The following is a 17908-nucleotide window of genomic DNA, read 5'->3' on the forward strand; positions in this document are numbered from 1 at the left end:
ACTTTAATTTCTTCTTTTTATAAGTATTCTAATGCTGTGCAGCATTAAACCTGCCTCTCTCCCTTTATCAGTTAGTTAAAAGGAAAGATTTTTATGTGCCAACATCAGGCAGCTAGCACAAAGTTAACTGAATCCTAATTATGGTTCAGAAATTTTTTTTGCTCAGAGCTGATTATACCCAAAGCCAAAAAGTGTCCCCTTGATTGGTTCCTATCTTTCAGGTTTTCTAGGTACCTTAAAACTGCAGTTGCTCAAGCATTCAGGTATATAAAATCAATCCACTTTCAAGTTAGGCCATTTTTTAAAGATGTGTTGAGGAATCATGAAGAAAATGTTCAGTTTCCATTTCACTTTGCCTTGGGTCACATTTAGAAAAGTGCTTCTTCTAGACTGTCATCTGTGGGGAATAAGCATTTGCTAAGTCCTGGAACCAAGGGTTTTTTTCTACATAGAGATATTTTATTGACTCAAAGTCATTATAACCTCTGAACAGTGAAGGTGTGGAAGTATTTGCCATGAAGCCTTGGAGGAGAGGAACAGCTGTAAGATCCAGAGGGTGGAGAGGATTCATTTGGATCTCTTTCTGGGATGAGTTTACACTTTCCAGAAGAGGATCAAATGTTCTTTACAAACTACTGTAAAATTTTCCTCCCCTCCAAAACAAAACTAAACTGAAAAACAAGTCAAAACCAACACTTGGTGATGGACTTAAATTAACAATAAGAACTAGAAGTCTTAGCAGGAGTATAACACTTGAATTCAATATATTCCTAAAGCAGTTGTGCTAAAATTTGTGTCCTTCTGTCATAATCATTACTAAGCTTGCAGGTTGTCAAATTTGATAAGACATAAACTGACACCTTTTTCCATTAATTGAGGAAATAATTCTGTAATACTTTGCTCTTAGTCCATAATGTGATTAAATAGTTTCCTAAGTGTATTTTGATTTGCTTAATACCATCAACTTCAAATTTCTTTGATATGAGTGCTATAGAATAAGTTTGGGGTTTTTTTAACACATTAACTTTACATTTAACCAGGGTAAAAACAGACTGTGTATTCACAGATATACTTTCAGAATGCTAGTTTAATCTGCTTTTTATACTGCATCTCAGGGAGACTTCAACTTCATTATTAGCCAGCATATATTTTAAATGGCTTCGATGTTAAAGCTACCTTGTAATATAATAAACTCAATTCCATATAATCATTGCAGTATAATTACTTTAATCTAAACCTTTGCCATTACATTTTCTATTTTCAAATTCCAGTAATCAACTACATCTGCTACTGCAACTGATGAACTGTAATGCTTATCTGCAGCTGTTTAATTTCTACTTACAACTCCCTTAAATATCGATTGCATTGGGATGAAACTTTACAGTTCTTCATGCTGGGGAGAAATGTTCAACCTTCCTCATGAAACATGGAGGAGGACCTTTTCTTATTAGTGTAAAGAAAACTTTGCAATGCAATTAAGATAAAAATTCGAGACTTGTCAACAAAGAAAAGTCCCTTTAGTTATGAAAATATGAGTTTCACAATAAAAACAGGTCACGGTTAGGTTGAACTACACCTTTTGGATGAGCAGAAAAGGTTTGATTCTGAACAGTCTCGTTGACATCAGTGTGTACAAAACCCATCTCTTCAGCAGAGAACCACCTAGTGCTCTGCTTGAAAATCTCCAGTTAGAAGCCCCACGACTTTGAGGAAAGAACCAAGTGTTCCTATTGCTACTAACCTGGAAGGATCAGTAGCTCCCAAGCTACTCCTATCGACTCCCCTCCAACCATATAGGCAGCCTAGAACTGAACCTGGTTTTGTTTCTACCTTTGAGTACTCAAGTATACCAGGCAATAAACCATCTTTTCAAGCAAGGCAAAAGTATGACAGCAATGGGAGTTATTTAGGAGACAGGAATATATTTGTTGATTTCCTCCCACACCAGTGACAGTTCCTTGCCTTTCCCCTGGAAGGTTGCATGGCTCTTAATGTATTCATTGTTAGGAAAAAAAAAACCCAAACAAGCCAGTGAATACTATTCAGATGGCAATTATTTTCCTATTTTTGAGCTGCTTATGCAGGAGGTACTTTTATTCATGGGTAATTATGCTCTGTAAATTGTCCAAAATATTTGAGAAGTATTCCTTGCAACCAATTATTGTACCAACATTTCTCTTCATTCAGTCTCTCACTCAGGTGCCCCGATTCTTGCATTAACTAGCCTCAAAATTAATTTTTAGCTTTTGTAAGAAATGTCAAAGTGGCAAAGCTATGGCTTTAGGATTGACGTCTTTTGCCACAAGGACTCTTTTGGCTGTGATAAAATTAGAAGGTAGAAGATTATTACTTTTTCTGCATATTTTGGGGCATTTATTATCAGTCTGCTTGTTCTAAAAATTTTTATTTCTAGTATAAATTGGCACATCACTTGTAGTTTATGTGCAGAATGTGCATTCAGTATATTATTTTCAAAGTTTCTTGACTCCTTTTGCAATAGTAATGACTTTTGTTTCCATATTCCAAGTGGTGTGGATAATTAACTTGCAGTAAATAGGATCAAATTTTGAAGACTTGCTTATGGAAATCAATAGACACCTAGGAGATTGTGTAACCTCTCTGGTTTTGCTGCCTCATTTGTCTTGCTTCTTCCATCACCGATTTTTTCAGATGAGGATATAATTTTGTGGTTATCCCAAAAGTAGGACTTCAGAGTGTATTATGCATTTCCCAAGACTCAGAGAAACAATATTATTTTTAAAAACAAAAGCCATCTAGGTCACATTTTTGGTACATCTCATAAAGTTAATTTCTTGTGAATATTTACACAGCATTCTATCATGAACTAGTCTAGTGTTTGTTTAGGGAGTTTTGTTTTCTCACTCCCCCAATTCTAGTGATTATCATCAGCTGAATATTTGGCACATTGATCTTTTAATTTATCATTTTAAATCTCTCTCTATTAAACAAAGCTCAGAAATATATAATTCATTGTGTTGTATAGGCTTAGAACTTAGTAAAGTAATGATTCTCTGAATACTTTGAAATTTGACCATTACTCTTTATATTTGTTATTTTTGCCTTGCAACAAATGGTAGAGAAACCTCTTGTACAAATGCTGTCTGCAGCTATCTTATCTAAGACAGTACTTTTGTTTTCTCCATGTTTACCCTTGTTTTCATTTCTTATACTTCAGGAGATGGATGTATGAGGCACAAAAGCTAATCACTCAGTGCTGCAACACAAAAGCAAATCAATTGTCTATTTGCAGAACTGCACAGATGTACATCTTTTGAACTGCTGTCAGAAATATTTCTTATAGTTCAAGATTATTTTCTCTTTAAGTATTTAATATTTGATTGATGAAAAATCACATTAGTGGTTAAACTGAAATACTGTATCATGTGGTCTCAGAGGACTTCCTTCCAATCTTGAATCAAATTACTGGAGAGGGTTTAAAGAACAGAGAAGATGAAGGAAGAAACTGAAATCAATACAGCCTGAAATTTATCATTTGAGTTTTGAAGTTTCTAACTCCTCAGTATCATTTTAAGACTGTGATCCTATTAAACCTGGGCCAAAGCAGTGTTTCTTCACTTGCTAGATTATAGCCAAAAAATGCATAAAGAGGCAGATATTAATGAGAGAAGGCACCGGTCTGGAACTTGAGCTGTCTAGGTCAAACTCCTGGCTTTGCTGCATGCTGCCTCAGGCAAATCATTCACTCTCTCTGGGCTTCCATTCCCCATCTGTCAAATGGAGAAAATCGATGTAACCTTATGCCTGGCCTTCATTTTGCCTACTTTTATTGTTGTTCAGAGGAAAAAGAAATATTTCTTAATATGTGTTTGTATAGTACCTAATATACTGGAGCCATTAGGTACTTCCATAATACAGTAAGGGATGACAGCCTCTAGGCAGGAGCATTTTGAATGTGTGTTCTGTGAAACGGATATGCAATCTGCTTCAGACCACTTGTGAAATAATGTAGAACTTTCTCCTTTTCTTTTTGGCAGGTGACACATTTTATTCTTAGGTTATGATATGGTGGTTGCTGTAAAGAATTAATACTGTCAGTACTTCCCACCCTGAGGTGTTACTGCTTGAGTTCCCCCAACCTGCCCAACCTCTCCACTCACAAACACCCTTACAGTAGGGCATTATAAGTAGCTGGAATACATCAACTACTGATAGGTAATGGCTTTTTAATGGCTTCCATTGCACTGCTAGAAATATAACTTCCAATTTTATGGCTCTTTTGCATTTCATGATCCCACAGTGCCTATGAATGTTAGGACTTGATAGAGATTGAGTGGACATAACGAAATACATTCACACTGCCTAACTCTTGGCGCTTAATCAGGTTAAAAATGTAGCCAGAACAGGACAGTTCAGGGCAGAACACGCAGGAAGGCTGGGTCACCCTCTGTTCCAGCATCTCTCTGTAGGACTGGAGATTGAATCGAGGGAATTTACTGACTCAATTTAATGAGGGAAGTTGAGGGCTAAAAGTCAGATGGCTTCTCTAGTCTTTACTTCTCTCTAACACAGCAATTCTTAGGTTTTTTATCTTATTCTGGTGAGTATTTTTTCCGATGTAAAAACTTTGCTACCACTATGAAAAACTGCAATTTATAAATGCCTGCAGATGACCTGGGGTATGTAATGCTGTTTTCAGCTTAACAGTTTTAAATGGAAACACTCTCTAAAAGTCTTCTGACGTGATCTTTTATTACAGAGTTGTTAATATAATAAGTTCTGGTTTTGAGCAAAATTAGTATCTGGAAAGAAATAATTTGTCATGGTGTGAAAACCTGTGTGTACTCAAATTTTAATGTGTCACTTAAAATGAAAATGAGAACATGAATTATTTTGACAGGAATTTAGCAAGTTTGGAGATTATTCAGTAGTGCAAGTGTTTCTTCTTTTTAGATTAATTTGGACATTTTGAATTAGTAGTATGTATTATTGTGGTAAGATGAAAATTAATGTGCTGTCTCATGATGAAAGACTGAGTTACCATGTTTTTCATCCTGTGCTGGAAGTTCAGCATCATAAAATCTCACTTTCTGGAATCATTATACAGATTTTAAGTGACAGCCTGTCCCCTTGGATATGTGATGGTTATTTGAAAAGATCCTCATGAAGAGCTGCAATATAGTTTCCATGAATTGTCAAAGGAATATAGGAAAGTCATACACAGTCACCTAAATTAGAATTTGTTTTCTCATAATGATCCAGTTATAGGAAATTCCATGGTACTTAACTATCCTGAGTAATCAGGACTTCCTGGGATCTTTAGCAATACTAATGTGGTACAGAATTAGGTCTGGGAGAAGTATCTGGATGTTAAGTCACACTTTCATCCTTCTGCAAAGTGTTAATTTCTCCAACTATGTGCTCAACCCTTAGAATTTCTCTTCTTGGATAATAATCAGTGATAGAAGAAGAGTTTGGGAAGCTGTGGGACAACTGTCATATTACTAACTTGGACCATTTATCAATATTTTAATATGGGGAAATTAAAAAAGAAATTTGATAATGCCATGTGTCCTGAATCTGTAGCTCTCATTTTCAGCATTGGTATTACATCACAAGTTCAATTTTCAATTTAAAAAGAAAGGTATGGTATGGAAAATCCTAGTGCAGCAACATTTCTTCTCCTTTCCCCATCCTTTTCAGTCTTCTTCCTGTACTCATTTCAATCTCCATCCCTCATTATAGAATCACAGTCAGGAATTTCTTTAAGTTTCATCTTCCTTTTTATATTGAAATAATTTTTATTTTATTGTTTAATACATACCTATATATGTGCATCGCTTCATTGTACTGCAGTCTGTTGATAGCAGTGTGTGGCATCACTCTGCTGATTCCTGCCATGAACACACACTCCAAGTGCTGCTGTGGTGCTCCCTGTCAGGAGTGTGGGGCACACCTTGTAGGATCTGCAACTTATCCTGAATGTTTGGGTCTTTTTTATTATTACCCGTGCACATACTTAGCATTTTTCTTTGCCTGCTGCTGTACCTCTGATGTCCCAGTGTTCCTAAGTTAGTCATTTAATCTGATCTCTAGTTTTCTGATCTTTTGCAATAATGGTGCTCAACTCTGCAGTTAAAATTTTCTCAGTCATCATTGCAAAAGAGAAATTAGCATTGTTTTGCTTGACCATTGTACAGGATGGGACAGAAGTGACTCTACCAAAGTGTGAGAATCACAGTATTTCAGCTGGCAGACCCCAGTTACTCCGTACTGCCAGAAATGAACACAATACAAATAGAAGTCATAATGAAAAAGAAAGAAAGAAAATTAGCATGTCAGGAAGCGAAGCTTGAAAGAAGAAAGTCAAATAAGTGGTATGAATGACTGTTTCTCATTAATTTGACTTGATTTTTACAATCTGAAAAGCTAGGTACTGGAGAATAACTTGTATTATAGTTCTCTATACATTAATTGTTGGCATGTTTTATAAATCCTCATTTGCTATAAAGTATTTAATAATTCTTCTTTTACAGGAACTCAAATATGTGTATTTTTTAAAAAAAGAATATAAATTTCTTAACTCTCTTCCCCGCTTTTGCTCTTCTATTTTAGTCCCTTTTAGAGTTAACACATCCAATTACAAGATGGGGACAATGACAAAGCTAAAAGCTTTTGAGTTTAGCAGCAAAGTCTGCCTGTGCCAGGCACACATCAATTTACATGACAGTGGAAGGTCAAAAATCTCATTATTATTTGCACTGTTTATGACTTCCTTCCTAACCAGTAGCTTCAAGTGCTGAACTGTAGGTCCTAGAAAATCATCTGATGTATGAGATGATTTATTAATTTGAACCACTTGATATAGCCTAAAGCTATGAAAATAGGGATATACTAAAGAACATTATTGTAATTATTCCATTAGGAATCCCTTCAATTATTCATGTGTTTTAATCACTTGGGCATTTAACATAGTGCTAAATTATAATCATCTGATTACATACAGATTTGTGTGGAGCTTTGACAATCTTCTGTGCTGAAGAACAACATGGGTAAATGCAGACAAATCACTTTATCCTGAAGAAACTGATTGATCTTGATTCCACCTGCTAGAATTTAGGTGGTGATAGAGGCATTGTTGTAACCTCTGAAATTTGCCAGAAAATCTGATAGAATTGCTACAGAACTGTGGTCTATAGTCCTGTTTTTACAGTTATATTTCCAGCTTTTTATGATGATGAAGGTAACCTTGTAAACAACCTGTGAAATGAGGAGAGAACAACATAGAGCTCTTTCCTTTAATCTGCAAAAAGTAGCATTTTTTTTAAATCCAGAGATGATCACAGTTATCTTCTAAGCTGACCTGCTTCAGGCAGAGGTCTTTTCACAGGAATTGGATCATGATTTATTTTTCAAATATGATTACTGTTTTTAACAAAATGAACCAATAAATGGATCCCCTCACATATTTAATTACTTTAAAATTTTATCATATTTTCCAGATTTGTCTAGCTTGAGTTTTCAGCTTTTCTATCATAATTGCTCTCTGTCCATTCACCTCAAAAGTTTTCCATATTGAGATCTCTTTGCCACTGATGAACGTCTTCACAGAGAGATGTACTTACTTTACTTCCTTTACTTTGCAGTCATTCTTTAAAGTTACTCCTCTTCCTTCTGATTTTTGGAGTTTTGCAATCTAAACCAGCATGCTTTTCTGAGGGGTTGAGTGGTTTTTTTGTTTGAGCAAAGATAAAGTCTCAATTCTTTGCTCCTAGAAGTGTGGTTTTGCATTTTGCTGAACTGAAAAAAAAAATTGCTGAGTTTATCCTGTAACAATAAAATGTCCCATAAAATGGTTATTATTTATTCCATCAATCTTTGCATTTGTCCATATAAACAATTAATAGTCTCTTTTGAATTGCTGATAAAATAATTGACAAGTTGGACCAAGAGCCAGTCCCTTTTACGTTCATAGGCATATTCTCATTAATGAGTGACCCCTACCGTTCATGTTTAATAGCATCTTACCCCTGACACAGTAAAACCTAATGAACACAGGCATAGCTGAAAGACATGAAGGCTGGTGGATATCACAGAATAACAGAATGGCCTGGGTTGGAAGGGATCCTAAAGATCATCTGGTTCCAAGCCCCTTGCCATGGATCATACTAGTGACAACAGGGCATGTAGCCAAGGTACTGTGTCAGGTGTCTTTATGTCACTTGATTGAGAAAGCACCTAAAATACCCATGTCTAAGACAGGCAACAGTTACAACTTGCTGGTATCTTCTCAGGTTCCTTGGGTTCATAAAAAACTAAGTGCTTGCTGCTTAACTTTTAAAATGTGCAGTTACTCTATATAAAATGTATAATAATTCATTCAAGATGAACAGTCTCCAGCTGTGCTGCCTTCATAAGCCCTATAGAAATACATGAAATTTCACCTTTTTAAATCCTTTATTAGCATAGTCTAACTCCAGACTCACTTTTTGAAATGTAATTTGTTTTATGTTTGTATTTGCCCAGAGCAAATGAGAAATTATTATACTTGTGCATTAACAATGAGAAATAACTGAGTTTTCTCTCATTTAATATAGATAAAAGTGAGACTTCTCTTTGTTTTTCAAATATATCTTCCAAATTATGTGATATCAGCTGTATTGCAAAAGTGTGAGACTATAAAATTACAGCTATTCTGTTTCTTTCCTGCACTACTACTGTGCAGTAAAAACACAATATGGAGATTCCTGAGAGTAGGAACAGTAGTAGTTCACTAGAAAATGACAACTTTGATTTTTTGACAGGTAGTGGTGGAAATTTCCAGAGTGCTTTCTGTCATTGGGAAAGGTTAGAATAAGGCATGCTGTTGATGAATCTGTTTCTGTATTTTCCAGGTACCTTGTATCACTGCTCCCTTTGAGGATTTCACTCTATCACTGTAAATACACTGTCACTGCTCTACCTGGGCAGGCATTTAACATATGTTGACTGTACATAATCAAAGATAACACCACGCCTTGAATATTCACACATGGCAATCTTTCAATTTTAAATAGTGCTGGCCTGCTAAACAACTTAAAAAAGCTGTCTTTCCCCTCTAGCAATACAATAATCAGCTTTTCCCTGATGTGATCTTGTGTAAATATACCACTAGATTAAGGCCCATGCTGATAAAGTTCTTTCTGTAATGAAAAGTTCTGTTTCAATATTTCAAGATTATTTTGAGGAATAAAGAGCTCTCAGGTGTTCCAGTTACGGGAATTCTGGAAAGTGCTGGCAACTGTAGATAATCTATGCCGTACAATTTGGTTACCCTGTGCCCTGGAGGAAATTTTAGATGGCTGGAAGAATGAAAACACAGTCTTATGCAAGTGTATAAGTGCATTTATATAAGTGCATAATAGTACACTTACATAAGTATGTAAGACTGTTTCTATACCTAAGTTAAAAAAAAAAATCATATTTGTGTTTCTGAGATAGGGATTAATAAATTGATGAGAAGCTCCTACCTCCTATGGCACACTCTGATCCACACATTTAGTAGGCATAAGGATCATTAGGCTATTGTAGCAAATCAATAGCTAGAACCTATTAGAAGAAAAAGGGTCTTTGTTTAGCTGCTGATGTTCTGTGTGTGATTACTGAGGAAAGCTGTCTCTTTTAATGGTAAATGTGTAGTAGTTTGTTTGGTAACTCGTGTGTGTTTCTGTTCATTTTCTCTGAGAAACTGCAGCCACAAAAGATACTACAACTAGAATGTTTTCTAACTAACTGCCCTATTGTTCTCTCCAATTACCCAAGCATTTAGAAGTAAAAAACATCAGATATAGTTGTTCCAGTAGAAGACTAAAGGTGTTGCTCTTACACAGCACTAGTGCTTTCCCTGTTCTGAGACAAAAAAATTTCTGTTGCCATTGCTGTCAGGCACATTCACAACACACACCACATATTTATAAAGTAGTATTTTTAAATTTTCTGGGTGGCCCAAGTGACTAGTGGTGGGGACACTCAGCCTACCTGATGCTGGTTCAGCTTGAAGCTAAATTGCAAGTTTTGATCAGCTTGGCTTCTGGATGTTTAGAAACAACTGGAATACTTTCCTTAATGGCCATGGCACCTGCAAGTATTTTTGACCACTGTGCATGTTGTCTAATGTAGTGAAGGCTAAACATTGCTGGACAGCCCTAGAAGTAGTGGAGGCTACTACAGGTTTCTGAAGAGACAGTGTTAACTTGCTGTCTGTTAACAGATATAAAAGTTCAGGTAATTTATTGACATGAGGTAGCAAAAACATGCCACTTAATAATTGAACTTACTGAATGGTAATGTGATTAAATACTGTATAAAGAATATACTCACCAAAAATTGCATAAAAAGGTTTCTCCTATTACCTTTTTAAATAATAAATAACCTCCTTTCTTGCCAACATTTTTTCTGCTTCCTGAGTTCCTCTCGTCTTACCACAATGTGAATTTCAATGTGCTATTGTTTCTGGTCTCACTCCAGGACAATTGAGGAAGAAATCGTAGATAGAAAAAAGATAAAATAGTTTCGATTGATAATTTTTCAGTATATGATAAACACCTGAATCTGATTCTGGAAAATGCTGGATACTACAAGACTCTGTTATCCTCTGGAAGTGCTGGAAGTGCTCATCATATCACAAAATCAAGCCTAAATGATGTGACTTCAGCATAGTGCAGTTGATTATATTCTAAATTTATGGTTTTTGACCTCTCTTCGATCTTTGAGGCTGTTTGAATCTAGGAAAGTATAAATTATTTGCAAACAGTTTCATAAAAATAACATTTTATAAGACCATATGAAACCCTGTATTAAAATTCAGAAATTTCTTCTACTTTTATGTCATCTACTTCATAGCTTAGTTCTCTTTGCATGTATATCCAAATAAATAAAGCTTTAAATTCTATATCTGGAAATATATTTTATCTACAATTTAATTTTCCTTGGGGTGTTTATCATTATTTTGCTGAGCATAAGGTAACAAGCATGAAGTTAATGAGATTATAATTTTCAATGTGATTTCGTTTAGTGCAACATTATTTGAAAGCCTAAAAATGCAAGTTTGTATCCAATCTGCATTGCTTTCTCTGAATTTGAAAGATCATTAAAAAGTTTAGCTGATACTTCATCAGGGATCCAAGTGTCAAATATGTTCATAGTGATTCATGGATACTGTCTCTAAGCAGTGTATCTATCCCTGGTAAATGAGGCTCCTCTGTCTTTTTGGAGGAAATGTATGGGTTATGTTCTACTGAAATACGAAATCGTAAAACTTCTCATCTCCTGATTTATAATCAACTTTATTCAAAACCAAAATGGAATATCAGACCTTTTTGGCTTCTCTTCCCAAGTGTGTTGTGCAGTAACATTCTTCTCTCTCTTCAAGCTCCTTCTTCAGTGGCCATATAATTGATAAATCCTTCTCATGGTCAAATAAATTTTTAGAAGCTTCTCATTTCAGCTAGTCAATTAGTTGTTCAGCTGCATCCCTTTTCCTCTCTCTGCTTTAACCATTTAAAGGACTGTATCTATCAACGTGGCATTGTAGCATCTGAAATAATTCAGATATTGTTCCTGTTCTTCAGTGAATAAAAGACAGCGATGATCATTGTTTTGTAGCAGTTACGAACTTATTTTGTAGATGATTTATTATAACATTTTTTTATTCTTAGCTGTTTATGTCTGAAAATACCTTGGATTAAGGAGAGCATATCTTAGAAATAATAATTTCAGATTCTAGTAATAAATTGCTTATATAAACGAGGAGGTAAAAAAGGGGGGTAATGGAAATGTTTTGCCATTGTTCAATTAGCTTAATTTGTTAGTGCTGCCCCATCTGCAGGTCACTCTCTGATAAGCAGCTCTTTTTTGGATAGGAGTTGATGGTAATGAGCCCTTTCCTGCTACCAGTGCTGTGCTAATAATAAGTGTTTTTCACTGCTTCCAAAGCTACTCAGATGTTTATAAATAAGTCACAGTCCCTGTGAGGTTTACTGCATATGTTCTTAATTCTGTAGCATTATAAAAAATTGGTTAAATTGGTATATATGAGAACTGAACATAATTTCTCTGTCCTGTACAGGGTGATATATATGTATGGAAAAAAGAAAAATTGTTTATGTATCCTGGGCAAATTTATTCTTGTTGCTTTTTGAAAATTATATGCCGCAAAATAAGGATGGACTGTTTGTTTAATGTTTCTTTAGTTATAAATTATATGTAAATGATAAAGATCCACAGAGGAAGGAAATTCCAGTTTGTTTCTAGGGATATTTTGACAAATATTGGGCTAATTAGGAGCCTGAGCAAAAGCAAATGAAGCACTTTCCAAAGCAGTCATCGTCATCTGAAATGGAGTTCTGATAGTTATGAGTTAACTGGGAGTCTTCTGCTATTTATGTCAGTGCTTTTGAGCACAATAGATGCAGAGTCATGAATGAAGAGAGTGCATCCAGTCCATATAATAAATTTGAGACCAGTTTAAAAATGAATACCTCTTACTGTTATGAAGCAAATCATATGCATTATATATTATAGAATATTGTTTACAATTTTATGATTAGTATAAAGCACAAAATATGATTAATAGTGCTACTGATAAATAAGGTTAGTTGTAAAACCTGTAAAAATAACAATTTAAACCAAGAGCAGAAAATTTCCAACAAATTCTAGTGGAAATTTCTCTTCAGAATTTGTTGACATTCCCATAGGTCTACAGAAGTTAATCCAATAATTTACTTGTATTAATTTCCTGTACTTTTTGTCCATCCTTCCCAAAGTTATACTGTCATGATACTACTTTTGGTACAAAAAACATGATTTCACACATTGTTTGGGACCAGTCTCCCATTCTGTTAGTTCTAAAGAAGCAATTTGATCTGTCAATATTTCTAACAAATTATACACTAAGCCACACTGTAATTTGTATACAAAACTACCATGATTAGTCTCATAAAGTTTCATTCTCATCTGTTCCAGTTTTTAAACTTTTAATATAGGATTTTTTATGTTGAAACATGATATACAGATGTAGGGGAAAAAAATACCTATTTGTATGGAGTCATGTGAATTTCGGGTGTATTCATCCTACGGCTATGAGATATAACTTCTCTGTTTATGAAGTTAAACAGTCCAATAGACTCATTTATTCTTCATGACCAGTGACATTGATGGCACTTTCTGGTACATTGCTACCCCTTTCAGGTATCAGAACATACCATTCTCACCAATAAAGTGGATCAGTCCTGGCACATTTGCCTTACTCGGGTTATCTCTCTGACCTCCCTCTGCCAGAGTCCATCTCAGTGGCAGAGGATGGACCTTTTCAGCTTTGGAATACCCAGCCCAGGTAGTCTTCTCAGCTATGTGATTTTACTGAATAGTTTTTCAAAAAAACTTTTTCCAAGGATCCTTGCCTTTCATAGCAAGGACATGCGATTGTTCAAATTTGCTAATGTAAAGTTACCCACGAAAAATAATTTTAGAAGTAACTAAAAACTTCTTATGGTTTGCATATCCCTTTATCTCCTCTCAGTAATCCAATTTCCTCCTGTAATTTTGGAAAATGAAATGTTACTCTGTACCTGTAACAAGTCCTGTAAGAATTCAGTCTTCTGAAAGCTTCTTGGCAGCTATAAAACTCTAATTTTTCACCAGTAAATAGATTATGTTTCTCTTTCCAGATAAATATTTATTACCACTGAAAATCTAAAGCTCCCTGCCACTTTAACCAATGGGAGTGGATATATGCACTCCAGACAACTGCTAATAGTAAGCAGGAAGGTTTTAACTACCATTAACAATGGATTAGCATTAAAACCCTTTCTAGTCATATCACAGTCCTTGTCAGCTCTCTTGTCACCATAATCTGACAGGAGGTAAACCTTTTCTCTCAGTTTAGTTTGACTACTGAATCATGCAATGAGAGCTCATTCCAATATACCTAGAACCCCATGAGGGATCATTATGACGTGAAATTCCTCTGGCACAGCGAAGGAGCTCTCTGAAATTCCCACCCACAACAGTTTGCCCTCGGTTGTGTTGCTCATTGCTCTTACTGCAGTCAATTAATTGTTTCAGGTATCACAAGGTGTTCCTGTGACCTACACAGCGCTGTGAGGTTACATGTGTGAGCACAGATGTTTTCCTTTTAAGCCAGGCAACCTGAATACAACCTGAAGTCAATTATTAACCTGTGTTGTCCCAGCAAAATGTTCAGAGTTGAAAAACTAAAAGAATTCTGGGGCAGTCTGCTCCACTATTCCTGTTTATTTTCTCCTGATTTACAATACAGAGATGCACCATGCATGAACAGGCAAGACCTATAGACATTTTATACATAAAGGAGGATGACCTTTATGAGATGAGAAAAAAACCAAGACCTACAAAAAAAACCAGTTTTCCCTATACTTGTGGAATTTTTTCAAATGCTTCCCACAGACTTTCCAGAGAGACTAGCACTGCTCGACTCTGCAGTATGTTCAAGACAAATTAAGATTTGCCTGTTTTCTTTTGTCAAAAGTAGAACCCAAAATTTTAGTCAATATTGAAGCATACATAAAGCTTTTGTTAACTGATATTTATCCAATTGCCTTTTTTTTTTTTTGCCTATAAATAGACAAACAAATGATGAAAAGGATAAAAACATGTTAACAAAGTTCAAGTTAGTGCAACAGCAAAACCTTAGAGAGCACTATACAGTGGAGGTAAATAAATAGCTGATATATTTTTGCTTCCCATCTTTTTCTGTTCCATTTTTCATTCTACAGAAAGAGAATGAAATTTTCCTTTCTGCTCACAATTCCTTTCCTTCATCTACCAAAATCAGGTATCATAAAATACTACTGAAGACTGCCTCTGCTGAGAAAAACAAAATCAAAGTAAACCCTGCTTTTTCTCTGAAGCATCTCATTGTAATATTCTTTAACATGTCAGCAGTCACCCACACATTCATCCAGAACTGGATTCTGTAAGCTTGCCCTATTTTTCAGCAATCATATCAAAACTTATAGCTGCAATCTCCAGTGGCCCAAAGTTTTCAGCAGACATCACTGCTTTAATCTAGCTTTATTGTTGATGTTAAATGATTTCTTTCTTCCAGACCCTTATAACTACACACAGTCATCAGTGAAACTTCTTGAAATAGTTGTGATAGAGTAGTCAGCTAATGTAACTAGACAGTTCTGTAAAGATTCCCCTCCAAATCCCATATAGATGCCAGTTTTGACTGTTTCATCTGGAATATTCCTGAGGTATTTCTCACTGTATAATGATGCCTCTGGTCTTTTCAACTTCTATTTCATTATTGAGGGAACAATGATATAAATCCATATAAACTTCAGTTTCACTTTCCCAAAGATCAAATCTGATCAACCAATATTAAGACAATACGCATAAACCAATGTACACCCAGCTAGAAGACATCTCCTTGTAGTTCAAATAAATATTGCTCAAAATGTCTGTAGCTATGTGGCATCACATAGTCCTTTTGTGATTCATCAGCTTGTGACTCTCCGGAGTTTTTAGCTTGGAGGATTTAGATCACTCATAAAAATAGTTATTTAACCATCAATAGGAAATAACAAATTTTATACAAAAAAAACCAGCTGTATTTTTGGGTTTAACTGATCACAGGTAAAACCCAATACCATGAAATAATGAAAACTTGCCTTCTTTAGGCAATCCCTATGCCTGTGCACTGTTGCAGCTGCAGTAAAGTTTGCTTTTCCTAACTTGCATGTGCTCAGGAAGAGTTCAGGGTCTTGATTAATGCTGCAGTAACATGTATGGGCTCAGACCAGAAGCATTTCAGGTTTTTGCAGATTGTTGTTCTGCATTTGTCTTGTTGATACTCCCACTAGTGCTAAACACTCTGTTTATTTTCTTTCTGACCTGTTTTGCTACTCACTCCCAGTCATAAGATCTCCCCATTCCCAGACCCTGAAGTTGCTCAGGTTCCATAGACTGCTCTTTAAATTCCATTTTAATTTCATCTTAATTATGAAATGATTCAATGTATTTTGGGAAAGGGAGGAACTTATGCAGCCTGGATTGATACCCTTTTCACACATGCTTTTCTCGTGTTACAATATGACCAGTATCTCTCTAATGTCATGTGTAATATATTTTTTAGAGTCCTTGGGTTTGTAAATGTGGAATTCACTATTAATCCATTTCCTTTCCTCAAAATCAGAGTGCATGATCCGAAGATGAGAAGGAGGTAAATCAAATACATAGCTTCAGAACGGTGATGGTAATTCCTTTTGTAAATCATTGTTATGATTATATGAAGTACAGCATCACTTTTTTTTGGAAAAATTCAATGGTACCTTGAAACTTAGTGTTCTACAGCTTAAGCTTATTTTAAAGTCACTACAAAATTACAGCATGATGATTACCATGGCAAAGAACTTCTGATTCATGTATACTTCTATTATAGAAGAAAATTGCTATGGACTTGATTAAGGACTTGACTTTTGAAGTAAGGAAACAGATACAGTGCAATCTGAACATCTTGACATCTTCTGAACCAGTTTTATAAAAAATACTTCCTTCTAGAGATTTATCTCAAGTGAAGCTCTTCTTATGGCAAATAAGACATGGTTTTCAGGTGCACAGAAGCAAACCCTGAAGATTTCAGCAAGGATTCTACCTCTCCATTCCCTCCTGAGTAGTGTGATTGAATTTGTGCTTTCATACATCCCATCTCTGGTAAAACTCCCCTGTATTCTTGTACCTCCTGAAGACTTTATTCAAATAGTAATACGGAACCGTATTCAGCAGCCCTCTCCCATTGCATGTGAACAGTTGCTCCATGTCTAGGCAGAACACATTCCTGTTTATTATCCCATCATGGGAATCATTCTCCCAGAGGCTTGTCTCAGCTGCTGGTTCTGGTTCCCCATTCACACTCCCTATGGATTAATGAATCTCTGAGATGAAGTTCTCTGAGGAGTGTGACAGAATCTGTGGTGAGAGCTGGCCTTTGAGATGGAACATCAAGGATTTTATAGCTGACTGTTACATGGGCAGGCACTTTCTCTGATGGTTTATATCCAGAAAGCTTGAACTTGAATTGCTGTTACAACATTTTCAAGCTTTAGCTGTTTGAAGTTATACTGCATGAGACTATGTTCCAGTGCTTGTGGGCATAGGATTCATTTTCTCTTTGCACAGGACAGGAGCAATATGTATGTGTTCCAGCAGAGAAGATGGGTGACTTTCTGCAGATGTCTTGCACAGACTGATCAGAAGAGAACCTGCAGTGTTCAGAGGGATGAACTCTAATTTCTAGAGTACATTAGTTTCACTTAAAAGTGGGATGTAGGAATAGTTGGGAGCATTCTCTTTTAAAAATAGCTATTCTTTGTAGCTAATTACTAGCACTCATATTTTGTTCTCACAAATCAAAATTCTGTTGCATTAATCATCTGGAAATGCAGACTGAATATTGTCTGGTGAAAATGTATTTCTTAGCACAGTAAAAACCAATTTAAAATTAATATTTATTCTCAGAATGCCACTTTTGAAAGATATAAGACCTGTGAAATATGCTTAAATTGGAAGAAGTTTCTCGGCTGAAGTTTCAGAAACTCTGTTATCATATTGAAATTCGGCTTACTTTGGTGGTGGCTTGTGGTGGGAATACAGCCATGTCTGGAGTGCTGTGTCATGCTAAGGACTCAAAGGACCTTATATCAGCAAGTATTGTTCTAACAGTGCTAATTCAGTCATTCATTTCTAAATAGTAATGGGTCTGAAATATATCCCTAGATGGGAATCTGAATGGAAGTGCTTCTCTTTACTTTGGCAGCCTAAAAATCAGTTGTTAAGGCCAATGCTTCTCTGTTGTTATGAACAGAATTTACTGACAGCTTTTTCTTTACAGCTGATTGATAGGCTGTTT

The 17908-nt window shown here is 35.6% G+C and overlaps 1 protein-coding gene across 2 annotated transcripts in view; it reads left to right on the top strand.

Moving 5' to 3' along the window:
- KCNIP4 (potassium voltage-gated channel interacting protein 4) overlaps window positions 1-17908 on the top strand; it is a 398679-nt gene that overhangs the window by 21464 nt on the left and 359307 nt on the right. The window lies entirely within an intron of this gene.

Source organism: Lichenostomus cassidix, chromosome 4, assembly GCF_008360975.1.
Source record: "Lichenostomus cassidix isolate B80296 chromosome 4, HeHo_3.0, whole genome shotgun sequence".
NCBI classification, from domain to species: domain Eukaryota; kingdom Metazoa; phylum Chordata; class Aves; order Passeriformes; family Meliphagidae; genus Lichenostomus; species Lichenostomus cassidix.